Raw genomic sequence first — 13,724 nt, 5'->3', positions numbered from 1 at the left:
AAATTTTACATGATCCTTAATGCAAACTCTATGATGCATAAATTAAAGGAGGTAGGAAATGAAGCACTTACATTTATTCGGTTGACCACAAACAATGATAAAAATATGCAATTACCTTTAGTATGACGATGATGTAGCCAAAAATTCCCCTCTCTCTCCCTCTTTTTTCCCATTTGTTTTCAAACAAAAAGTTTTGTTCTTTATTTTTTTCTTTTTTTTCCATTTTTTCTCCTCAAAAGAAGAAGAAACTCTTAAGTGAGGGAAGTGTTAGATCTCATGTTTATGAACCTATTGTCTAATCTAGCTTTAATGATTAACAAATAATTCCTAACATTATTTGTTGAGTCTTTGTATTTAATTGTTAGGTATTCTACACAAAAATCCTTGTTGGAGGTTGGTTGAAACGATGACATTGAAAGGAGGTTGGAAGGATATCGGAATGAAACCATCACTATTCAAGTCAAACACATTATTGCTTCATCCATTCTCGTAGAGGAGGATCGCCCAAGATCAAGTGTCACGAGATCATTAAGTTTGAGTATATTAGTTTAGGTATTTATACTTTCTGTGGTTGATACTTAAAGCTCAAATTTTACACATGCACGTTGTTTTTGTTTTATGGCTTTCATTAGTTGTTTCGCTTTACAAAAAGATATGTTTAGCCATACAAATATTTGGAAAGATAAGTTTTAGCCATACAAATATAAAACTAATAGATATATTCATATACATGCACATGTATTTCATATTTATCACATTATATACCTTTTCAGGAAAATAACGTGTTTACAAATTAAAGACTTAATGTGACACTCCTGGTTTCACACAAGACTACAGTCTAAGGTGAACCTAAGGATGTTAAACCTGTCATGCACTCACACTTTGCAATAATACATTTCACCATCATAATAATATCTCTCTAGTGGAATCAAACAACAGGTGTAGGTACAAAATAGGCAAATAAAGATAATAATATAATGAACAAGATATATAAAGAAGAGATATCTGGAAATAGTTAATAATCATGTTCCCAAATAAAATAAATGAAATATAACTGACACTGGAATAAATATAAAATATCTCAATACATAGAGTCAATGGAAATGCTACTAAGGCACTCTGCCTTTCTAAAAATGTAATACAACTCTAAATATTTGAAAATAAATAAAAAACTACTGTGGAGAATATATAACTACTAATATAAATAAAGATGGAGACTAACCCGAAACTCCATCAACCTGCGACTCTCCGTGCGCCTGACTCGCTGTCTGAAAAGAAGAGAAACAACGAGTGTCAAAGCACTAGCGAGATCATCTCCACAGCCCCCAAGAGAAGAGGGTTAGGAGTATATATGAAAATAAGTTAGTACATATAAATATAAAACCATCTATCCTGAACTAAAAAGATATTGAAATTTAGAAATACACAACACGAGAATTAGTACGTCGAGCGAAATAATCTAAATAAGGAAACCCTCATGTATATACCATGTCTCATATTGTGAATCACTAAATCCTAACTCTAGAGTCCTAGGAACGAAACAATAAATAAAAAATACAAGAACAGACCTCAACAATACAAGTCACATCAAATCCTCATACTACCCTCGGGTAGTTGGCACAGTCATAAAGAATATCATCCGATACATTCATCTCGCATAGAATAGGCTATGTATGACAACCCAATATATACCCTACTCTCAGGTAACTAACAGGGGATCATAATGAAATCTGTGAAATTCTCTATCTAGAAATATAATAATGCACACGGGGTGAAGTCTACCGTGGTCTCGTTACAATATACCATCTAACACACCATGAGTGTAGTCCCCCGCGGTCTCGTTGCGGAGTGCCAACTATCCCACTCAGTAATGATGCACAACGGAGTATAGTCTGTTGCTGTCTCATTACAACATACCAACTAACCACCATGAGCGTAGTCTATCACGGTGTAACGCCCCTGGGTTCACACAAGGTTGCAGTCCAAGGTGAATCCAAGGATGTCAAACCTACCATGCACCCACACAGTGCATTAATACTTTTCACTAATCATAGTAATATCCACTAGTGGAATTAAAAGAAGTGTAGATATAAAACAGTCAAAATAAAAAAATAAACATAATAGACATGATATGGAAAGAGATATCTCATAAATAAAAATCATGTCTTAAGTGAAATACATCTGATATATAGAATAAATAAAGTCTCGACATGAATCAACTAAAAATCGTACTAAGGCACACTGCCTTTACAATATGAAAACAAAACTCTAATGTCTGAATGAAACTATAAAACTATGGTGGAGCCTCTAATAGTAAAATCATGCGACAGTGACTATACCAGAACTTCGTCATCATGCGGTTCTCCGAAGTTCTGAACCGCCTAAAAGAAATTGAAAACAACAAAAAGAATAACAACAAGAGCGTCAGAGCGTTAAAGCAAGATTACCTCCATCCGTTCCTAGAGGAAGGGCTGCTAGATCAAGTTGAGGCTCTATCTATTAAACATAGTCTACCAAGATCATTTTCCCATTTTTAACGGAATTAATATTTAGACACCTATAATGCGAGACGTAGTACGTCGAGCGAAATAATCCAAATAAGAAAACCCTCATATATATACCATATGTCTCAAAATGTAGATATCTAAACATTAATACTGAACTAAGAATAGATAACCTAAATGAAATCAACAATTAGTAACCACAACAAGAGACTGGTACGTCAAGTGAAATAATCCAAACAAGGAAACCCTCATATATATAACTTATGTCTTAAATTGTGAATCGCTAATCATTAATCCCAACCTAAGAATAAAATAAAGCAGTAAAGAAGGTAAAGACATTCATAATATCGTATTTATAATATCTTCCACTATTACTGGGAAGATAAGTAAATACCAACATATATCTCCGTGTACTTTCAATGTAAAGTATTTCGGTCATATATCTCAGCAATGAGTCATATACACAACTGACATCTACTAAAAACTCAGGCTATCAATAGTTATTACAATGCAAAACCTTGTAAGATATGATTTATCACATTATTATGCGAGACAGACTACCTTGTAGGTATCCTAAATAGTGTACATGACTCATTAGTTTCATCACGATCTCAGTGCGTAACATGAGTGCGGGACGGCCTACTATATAGGTATCCTAACAGACGGCTAACAAGCCTCATCGCACCCTCTTGCGGACGGACTACTAGGCAAAGCATCCAAACCAAACTCAATGGCCTGTACAAATGGAATATCGATGCACTACCCTACGTAGTACTGAACTGAGCTCATCAACGATATCCATCCCATGTATAAACTGTGTAATCAGCCTCTATCTCGACTGTAAACATATAAAACTAATATTAATGCTCTTTGGGATACCTATGTGTTTACAACGACACTGTACTTGTGTTTTCGTGAATGTACATGTACAAAAGTACGGCTCGAATCCCGCAAACGCATCTCGAAACGATGCAAAAACAAAACTCAAGAAAATCTAAAAAAATAGCCCATAAGTCAACTTATGCTTGGCAAAAGTTGACTTATGGTAAGTCGACTTATAAGTCGACTTAGTCAACTCCCATGTTGATGTTTTGATGTTTTCTATGTTATTACTCAAACATAACTCATTCTAACTAACATGGAACATAAGAAACAGGTTATAAACATCTATAATTAATTAACAGAGATCAGTTTACATGATCCAACACATGGAATAAAACTAATTAGGGTTAGATACAAGATTAGCCAAATTTTTTTGAATTAACTCATATATTACTGACATTATTATCATAGCATGATCAGTTATAAACATGAACAAAGGTAGAAAAATTTGTTTAAACATACATATATTACTCAGGTATCATCAACCTAGGGTTTAAGCATAATTAACCTACATGTATATCTTAATTAAACAACAAATTAGGGTTAAAGCATGAGTTAATCATAATTAACAAGTTAAAAACAAAATTAGAAGCTACCCTAATGATCATGATCATAAAACTACTATAAACAGCAAGCAACAGCTGTAGATCTAGCATGAGTTTAAGATTAAACATTAAAAATCTAATTTTTATCAGGTAGGATTATGATTAAACATGTAACCATCACTTTAAACATCTTAAAATCATTATTAAATTGAGGGGATGGGTTTGGACGAAGATAATCTTGCCTCAGGTCGCTGTTGAACTTCCCCAACACGCGTGCAAGGTCTCTTCTTTGACAAAAGCCTGTGATCTCTCTCCCTCTGCTCGATATCACATCTCAAACGCCTCGAGGAACACCAAAAGTAAGATCTAGAGTTTAAGGGAAAAGGGTGGCTGTGTTCTCATGTAAAAAATGCAGAAATTAGGGTTTAGAAGAATATATATAAGCCTGGGATCGAAACAAAACGGACATGACCCGAAACCCAAAAGAAACCTGTAAATCAGCATATAATTCGACTTACTATCTTGACTGATAAGTCGACTTAACAGGGGCTTATCACATATTTTTCTAGTTTTGTGCATTTTCGTGCATGTGTCTCTCCTCCACTCACATATATACATTGAATTGATCTCAAATCAATTCCTAGTGTACTCAAATATCAAAATATGTTAATCACCATATAATATATTTATTTATTATTTATCACATAATATTCAAATTCACGGGGTTTTACACTATTCCCCCTTAAAAGAATTTCGTCCCCGAAATGTCGCAATCGTATCTTAGGGATTAATAATATGAGAAAAGCACTAGAAGGGAATAATCCAAACAAGGAAACCCTCCCGTACACATCTTGTACAATTAATCCCCAGATATAAAATATAGCAATATCTACACTTAACCATCTTGAATGCGAATACTCCCACTTAACACCTAACTAAGTGGAACTAGTACGTCGGGCAAAAATTCCAAACAAGGAACCCTTGTATATAAACCATGTATCCCGAATGATTAGGAGCTAAGTGTTAGTACCCCCATTCTAGCATTAAATATAAATATGACCAAATCATAAATAAGAGAAAATCATAATCAATCATTTTACCTGCTCAAACAGGTGCGGGTAGTTGCGGCGCATATGCTCTTCGCGCTCCTAAGAAGCCTCCTCAGCTCCCTTCCGGTTCCATTGAACTTTAACTAAAGAAATTACTTTGTTTCTAAGCTTTTTTTCCTCCTTGATAAGAATACACACAAGAATTTCAATAGTAGTCAAATCATCATGAATTTCAATCTCTGGCGTGTCTAACACTCGTTGCTGCTCCTCGTCGCGTAGATGCTTCTTAAGCATCAAAACATGAAAGACATCGTGTATACTGATATTGATACAAGAAGATCTAGCCGATATGAAACGGCTCCAATGCGTTCCACTATCCTGAACGTACCAATATACCTTGGGGCAAGCTTTCCCCATCTACCAAATCACTGAACTCCCTTCATTGGTGCCACTTTCAATAATACATAGTCCCCATCCTGGAACTCTAGCAGTCATCGTCTCTGATCTGCATTACTCTTCTGACGACTCTGCACTGTAAGAATGCACTCCTGAATCTTTGCTACCTTCTTTGTGGTCTATCTCACTAGCTCTGGTCCAAGCAATAGGCTATCCACTGGCTCTGCCCAACAAATAGGCGATCTACAATGCCTCCCGTACAACACCTCATACGGTGCCATGCCAATGGTCGCTTGATAACTGTTATTATAAGCGAACTCAATCAGTGGGATGTGGTCCTCCCAGCTACCTTAGAAATCTATAATGCATGCCCACAACATGTCTTCCAACACTTGGTTGACTCTCTCCGTTTGTTCATCTGTCTGCGGGTGGAAAACACTAGAATACGATAACTGGCTACCAAAAGAATTCTGGAAGCTCCTCCACAAATGTGAAGTGAAAATTGAACCTCAATCTAATACAGTCGTCTCTAGAACTCTATGTAATCTCACTATCTCCTGGATGAATATCCTCGCATATGTCTCTGCCGTATAAGTCATCTTCATCAGAATGAAATGTGCTAACTTCGTCAACCGATCCATTATCACCCAAACTGAATTGTTCCCCTTCTTCGATCTCGATAATCCTACAATGAAATCCATAGATATATCTGCCTACTTCCACTCCTAAATGGGTAAGGGCTATAGGGTATCTGCTGGTCTCTGATGTTCTACCTTCACTTGTTGGCAGGTAAAACACTTAGTCACATACTCTTCAATCTCCCTACGCATGTTGCTCCACTAAAAGTGTCTCTTGAGGCCCTTTTACATTTTAGTTGTGCCTGAATGCACTATGTACTTGGTACGATGCGCCTCATCAAATAATTCCTTCTTCAGCTGTGAATCACTTGGCATCACTAATCGGCTCTTTATTTGAAGACCTCTATCTGCTCCAACTGTCCAGTCAGCCTTTGGCTCTTTGGAAATCTTCTTCTTTCGGATTTGAATCCAAGAGTCCTCTAGCTAAGCTCTGACCATTCTATCACTCCATGATGGCTGCACTAACAAAGCTCCAAAAAATACGCTGCTCTCGTCGATATATAGCCTAAAGTCAAACTGGCTAAGGGTGTAAAGATCTCGATACAACTAGCACCTCAAAGCTGCCATCCAATACTGACGCTTTTGTAGGGGAGTAAAAATTAGGTCTTGTTGTGAGATTTGTGTTAATAAGAATGGCTTATTACAAATCAATAAAATCCAAGATTTACAACAGAAGCGGAGAGAAGGCCCTTACTGTTTAACGTGGGATCTTCGGTAGTGATAGGATGTCTCCCCGATGCTTGTGTCGAGTTTACTTTGCTTGGATGATCCGATCGAAATTGCGGTTGAGCTTCAGTATGTAGTAGAAGCTCTAGGGTGATGGAGTTTGAATATAACCGAGCTTGATGAGTATCAAGGTCGAATGCTTGGAGAAGGCTAATAATACGCAAGAATTTGCAAAGAGCCGAGAGTCTTAAATCTGAGAGTTTAGATTGAGTCTACTTTAGCAATCTAAGCAAAACGCTAGGAGACTTCTACCAAGAAAGCTAATGAGAGAGCCTCTGTTGGAAGAGCCTTGGAGATTCCAAGCTTTCATAAAAAAATATTGCCAGCAGCAAGATGCAAGCCCACTGAACTGAGCCTATAGATCCTCCTCTGCTGGGCCTCTTTCATGTTGGCAAAGAGGTCCTATAAATAGGCAAGGGATGGCATGGGCCATCCCTTGATTTGTGGGATGTCACCACTGATAGGAGTTAGGAGTAGCATACTACCCCTATATCTATAGCATATGACCACTATAGGGGTGATGGGATCCATGCCTCATTACCCAGGATGTGGAAAGTGGGTAGGCCCACTCCCACAAGCAAGCATCCACTTGCACTGTTCAGGCAGGACTGACAGGTTTGTAGGCGAGCTTGAGAGCTGCTTGAACGTTCAAGCAAGCTTGTAGGCAAGCTTAGCAAACAGGCGGGGTCAGCTGGCGGGCCCCTCGAGCATGTGAGCTAGCGTTCGTTGGCAAGCTAGGTTCATGCGGGTAAACTCACTGCAGGCGAGCTTGACTCATGCGAGTGAGCAAGCTGTTCAAGTGAGGTCGAGCTCAATAGGCGAGATTTGGCTTGCAGGCGAGCTTTGCGTGTTGGTGAGCTTTGGCTTGCAGGCGAGATCTACTTGGCCTTTTGAATGCAGGTGAGCTTGACTTGTGCTGGCAAGTCAAGCAATGAAGGCATAATTTGCTTATACTACAGTGGGCTTTGGCTTTGCAGGCGAGCTCTGCTTGGTATTTTTCTTGCTTTGAGCATGCAGGCGAGCTCTAATGGGTGAGGTTTGAGCTCTCTTGTGTAAAGGTAATTTTTATTGCCTAAAAAACCTCCTTCAAAGCTTTTAGACCTAAATCAGGTTGTATGTGGTCTGGAATACTTTGAATGAAGAGGATAACTGCTCATTGGTTTGGGCCAATTTGAGCCACTTGGTGGAGTTGAGTTCTTCAGGTGAGCTTGATGAAGTGTAGGCGAGCTCGAGTCTTCAGGCAAGCTCAATCTATTGGTAGGCGAGTTTGTACTTGCAGGTGAGTTGGATCACTATAGGTAAGGTCCAAGTCGGTGGCGGGTGAGACATGTGTCTATGGGCGAGCTCTTGCGCTTACCAGTTAAGGAAATACCTCGTCTTCACGCACTCGATCTGAGCCGTGGATTTAGTAGTGTTCTTGATCTCAACCATCGATTCGATGAGAGATCGTTATCAAACCGCCATATATTAGCCATTCACGTGGAATTCTGAACATCTCACCTCTCTCGCGGTCGTTCGATTCGAACTGGCAAATCTCGGCCATTGAGATTTCACCTATTTAGTGTGCTCGTCTCCCTCATTAGGGGATCGCTGTGCTATCAAACTCTTTGCTCAAGTTTTCAAAGAAACTCAAAGATCTCATCCTCATTTCTCTTTGAAATCGTCATGGCACCAAGAGTGAAGAAGTCTACTTCGAAGGGGAAGAAGGAAGTTTCTTCCTCCTCTCCTGCTGCCAACGTTGCCGCTGCCAACATTGCCGCTGCCACCCCCGGCGTGGCTCAAACTCACCACAGTAAGTCCAGGGGATTGAAAATGAAGAAGACGAATAGACTCATGTTCATCTTCTAGCAAGCTTCATCTATTTAGGTGAGACCTTGCTATTCTAGCGAGCTTGCCTGTCAGGTGAGCTCTGCTTTTGCCAGGCGAGCCTCACTTTGTTGGGCGAGCTCTAATCTTTGTCAAGCGAGTCTCTACCTTTGTCAGGAGAGATCCATTTGATAGGCGAGCTTTGTCAGCTTGCTTGCATGATGGATCTTGCCTGCATTTCGCAGGCCGTCTGTCTTCAAGACTTAGAAAATTTTTGACCTTTTGGGTCAAAAAATTCTAACTTCTTTCTATTGTATCATGCAGCTCGAGAGGAGGCCCCGGTTTTTAGGCCTCATAATTTAAGGTCTTCTAGGAAGAGAACTCTCACTATCTAAGAGGCGGAATGGTATGAGGAGATCACTTGTAAAAGGAGACCATCGAGACCCGAAATCATCATGATCTTTGATGATGAGGAGAAGAAAGAGCCCACCTCAACATCTACTCGGACACATACCCCACAATCTAAGTGTAAGCCTAGCTTCTCCAACCCGACTAGCATAGGAGGATCTGGGTTGAAGCCATCTGTCGATGACGACGGGCCACTCCCCCAATTGTAGCCCATTACTACGATTGCCCCTGGCCAGGAGTCTGCTTACCTGGACTTTGGATCCGTGCATGGCCTCCTTCAAAGGTTGGAGCATGCTATGAAACAAGCGGCCTCCATCATTTGTCTTGGGTGAGGAAAATTTTATGATTTGCTCCTCTTCGTAGTGGATAGTTTTAAGGACATTTAGCGTGTGGTCGGCCTTCAACTGACTAGGTAATGTGAGCAAAAACTCATTCACCTGGAGGAAGTTATGTATCACTTGGATGAGTTGGTATTCTCCAACTCATGTGACGAGGTGACGCCACTTATAATCGAAGCCCGGATTCAGAGGATGCATGAGCACAAAGTGTGAGCAAAACGCATATCAGAGCAAGAAGTTATCGTCATGGATTTGCATGAGCGGCGACGTCGTTTGTAGTCTAAGATGGATGCTTATAACAACATTGTTGACCGTACGGGCGTCAGAATTGCCCAGGGTGAGGCTATTCTGAAGGACTTTCAAGGTGAGAGTGCAAGAGTTCACCGCACTGTCACAAAAGAATTACAAGCACCCCAAGCTCTTTGTCGAGAAGAAGTGGCTACTGAAGTTGCCACTAGTTGCCACTGCTCTTGCTGAGGCGAAGCTTCTAAAGGAAGAGGAGGAGATCCGAGCAGAACAGGCAAAGGAGATATGTCACGCCCCGCTTCCCAAAATACTGGGGAAACGTAACGTGAACAAGCCCGCGACGTATTAGGTTGAGTAAAAATAAATAATAAACTCTTTCTACTCAATCTAATACGCTAAGCATCAAAAATATAATATACGAAGTCACAGGTCCCCAATCACACATAGCAAGAATATAATGAACAACTCAGAATGGAAAAGATACATATCACAAATAGAATATCATCCAAGACACAGAGTTGGGTCAAACACGCCCTTATTACAAAATGGTCCAACTAAAAAAAATATAAAATACATAGTCCAACAGAAATAAAAGGAAAGTACTACTAAAACAACTAAATCCAACACTAGACTAAAGTAAGGTTCTGCAAAAGAGATCTAGCGTTCATCAACTACTACAGAAAGAAAAAGTCTAAGCTTTAGATTGTTCTTCTGATCCATCTGGAAGACCTTACTGCTACAAATCCTCTGGCTCCTGTACTATCCCGAAATAAGGTTGTTCATCTCCTAAATCTGACGTACACCAGAGAAAAACAGGTGTACGTCAGCGTGTGTGTGACACACGGCAAGATCCCACAGAAAGAAATAGGAACGATCGAACGACCAAAGCAAAAACAGTGATAATAATAATAATAATATGCAAATGAATTACTAATAATCTAAATGCAATCTATCACTGAAATAAAATCATCAGAAAAATCTAAGAAAACCATCCAAGTGTCAAGATCACGCAGCTAGCCAACAGGGTAATCATCCAAGTATCCAGATCACACAACTAGATGGAATTAATACTTAAATATCTATAACTTGAGACGTAGTACGTCGAACGAAATTATCCAAACAAGGAAACCCTCATATATATACCTTATGTCTCAAATTGTAGATAATTAAATATTAATCTCGATCTATGTATGAACCGGAATACAACTAGTCTACATCTCATAAAACCAACCAAGTCCACCATAAAACACGCAAGCATATTATTCTTGTTTTACATGTTATTTGAACTGGGGAAGAATATTTTCATATATATAATCGGGTCCCCGTAAAGTCGTCCGGGGGCCGCCCTCAAGTCAAGTTTTGGCCCTCTGGCCCATGTATATATCATTCACGATAACAAGAAAGCGTTGTGCCCGTTTATATACATGTTATATTCTCCGTCTAATTCCCCTTTATAACCCCATGTTGTCAAATTAATTAAGCAACTGTACATGTCTCCGTCTAATTCCCCTTTATAACCCCATGTTGTCAAATTAATTAAGCAACTGTACATGAAATATCGTACACTAACCACAGAGTAACCGTGGAACGACTTCTGTAAAAACTATGAAAATAACCGTGACTCGTAACATGTCCGATCAAGGGTGTATCGTCTAGTCAATACTATAGTAGTAATAAACAAGGAAACCTTATACCGAAATATCGATATCAAGGGTATAGCCATGCTTTGAAAGCACGCTTATAAATCATACTTTTAACAGGAGTCGTCTTCATGTACAGTCTCTCCTACTAGATAACAATTAAGTGATAACAACAAGCTTCCACATAGCCATTCATATCTAACAATCCCATGCAGGTAATTCAAAATATACTACAGCTAATCATATCACAGCCTAATCTACGCAATCAACTATTAACGGATATAAATAATGGAATAACAAGTCAAGGGGAAATGGGATCTTGCCTACGATGTAGAGGGGCTGTTTCGCGGCATCACTGACAGCGGAACTCAGGGCGGCGCGATAGTCGCTGCTGGTCGTCGGAGATCGGCGAGGCTTGGGCGGTCGGACATATCTGCTTGCTCGGAGTGATCTGGGGTGGTGGGCGCGAAGCAAGTCGGTGGTGTCATGAGGTCGGCTTGGCGCGGGTTGAAGGTCTGTCGGTTGGACAGCGATTGACGGCAGGAGTGCATCGGAGAGCTTACTACGGGAGAGCGGTTGGTGATGAGGTGTGGCTGGAGGCTGGAAGGCGAGGGGAACTAGCATCCGGGAGTCGTGGATAGCAGGTGATGGCACGGTGCGTGGGGGCCTGCAGCGCTGGTGCGGACTCTGCTGGGCGGTCTGGACAAGAGGGCGGCGGTCGGTGCAGGGTAAGAGCAGGCCAAGCCGGATTCTGGGTTTTGGGTTGTTTGGCTGGCATTGAGCCTCAGGTCGGATGCGTCGCACTGTCGGAGCGGAACTCAGAGGAGTCGGGAACTGTGCAGGCACAGCGGAACGGGGCGCTGGTGTCGTTGCGCAGCTGGCGTTGCTTGCTGAGGCCTCGGCGCCAGGCCAAGTGGCGCAAGTGTCGGACTGGGGTGGAGCGAGCACAGGCGGCTCGGCGGCTTGCGTCGGTCAGACGACGCCATCTGTGGTCAGCGCAGCGAGATGGTGGCGTCTCGTCGAGCGGTCGTGAACGAAAGTCGTTGGCTTTGTTTAGGGCGGCTGGAGAAGAGGCAGGCGGAAACTGGCAGTTGGGTTTGGTGAACGAGAGAGAAGGAGGAGGAGATGGGGTTCTGGTTCTTGGGGAGGGAGAGAGATGATGTGAGAGGGGGTGTACGAGAGAGATGATGTGAGAGGGGGTGTACGTGAGAGAGAGAAAATAATAGTGAGAGGAGAATTATTGGAGAGAGAGGGAGAGAATTACGGGATTAAAAAGGAATGTGTTAAATAGTGATTAGGGGATTGATTGTGAGGGATTATGGAAAGAATTCAAAAGAGAGAGAATTAAGGGAGAAAAAGATTATGGAAAATATTTACATAAAATTCAGAATAAGAATTATATTAATAAATTATTAATAACCAAAAAAATATTTATATTTATATTTGTATTTATATGTTACTGTACTATGCTCAGGTTATATCAATAATAACAAGGTCATTAATAATGTCAGTGACCAAATATTTATATATATAAAAAAATTTCAGAAACTATATATTAATATTTAGAAGAACTAATAAATACAAGACTATATATTTTATTTATTTATTTATTCATTTATTTATTTTGAAAACTTAGAAATTTCCAGAAATTAGGAAAAATATTAATAAAATAAAATATAATATTTTAAATACTAGAAAATACGTATCGAAAAATTATGGTTTTTACAAGATAGCCATTGTTAAGGCTAAACTTGCCTCCTTTAGTATGCTTGATCTGATTTGAGATGTCTTTTTGTTTTGTTATGACTTTATTTGAATGTATTATCATAACTTTGTTCGAATGTATTGTCTCAAAATTATCTTATGAATGAAGTTTTGCTTTTATTATCTGATCATTACATCTCGAATAACTTGTGTATTTTTCCTTCTTGTTGACCTATACTCAGGATTTTTGCAAACCCTCAGCTATGAACAGATTTGGTTCGTCTTTACCAATTACCATTTGAATCGGGCTAGCCATATTATTCCCCTCAGTATGATGAGTTGTCCAGAAGTATCTTTTAGACTTAACGCTAAAATTGCTTCTCTACCCTTAGCCGTTCGAGGCATCGGGTTGAGTTAATTACAACCGTTAAGTCGTAATTAGGTTGGGCGGTGTCATTAAGTGTAATAACATAGCCCGAAATGACCGATCACTTCTGTGAGAGACCAAGAGAGGGTCTGAATAACGACTCATTACTTGGTAGGTCGCTATTTGGGAATCAATAAGGCACATCTCTTGGTAGGCCATTATCGACGAACAACATCATTTGCAGGAATGGCGGTGTTAGGATAATCAAATCGTTCAGGGATGAATGAGTGTGATGACTAATCAAATGACATCATTTGCGAGAATGATGAAGTTGACTATCAGAGGTAATCGTTAACATAATAGTTTTTTGGACCCATCATCCTATTGGAGAGGATTGGTGGGGGATTTTGTTAGAGGTTTAATGTTTACATGATGGGATTGTCGCGATCGGAGCGGCTTTGAGGACCTACCATCC

This window comes from Asparagus officinalis, chromosome 9, assembly GCF_001876935.1.
Source record: "Asparagus officinalis chromosome 9, Aspof.V1, whole genome shotgun sequence".
Taxonomy (NCBI): Eukaryota; Viridiplantae; Streptophyta; class Magnoliopsida; order Asparagales; family Asparagaceae; genus Asparagus; species Asparagus officinalis.
Note: the sequence above shows the minus strand (reverse complement) of the source record.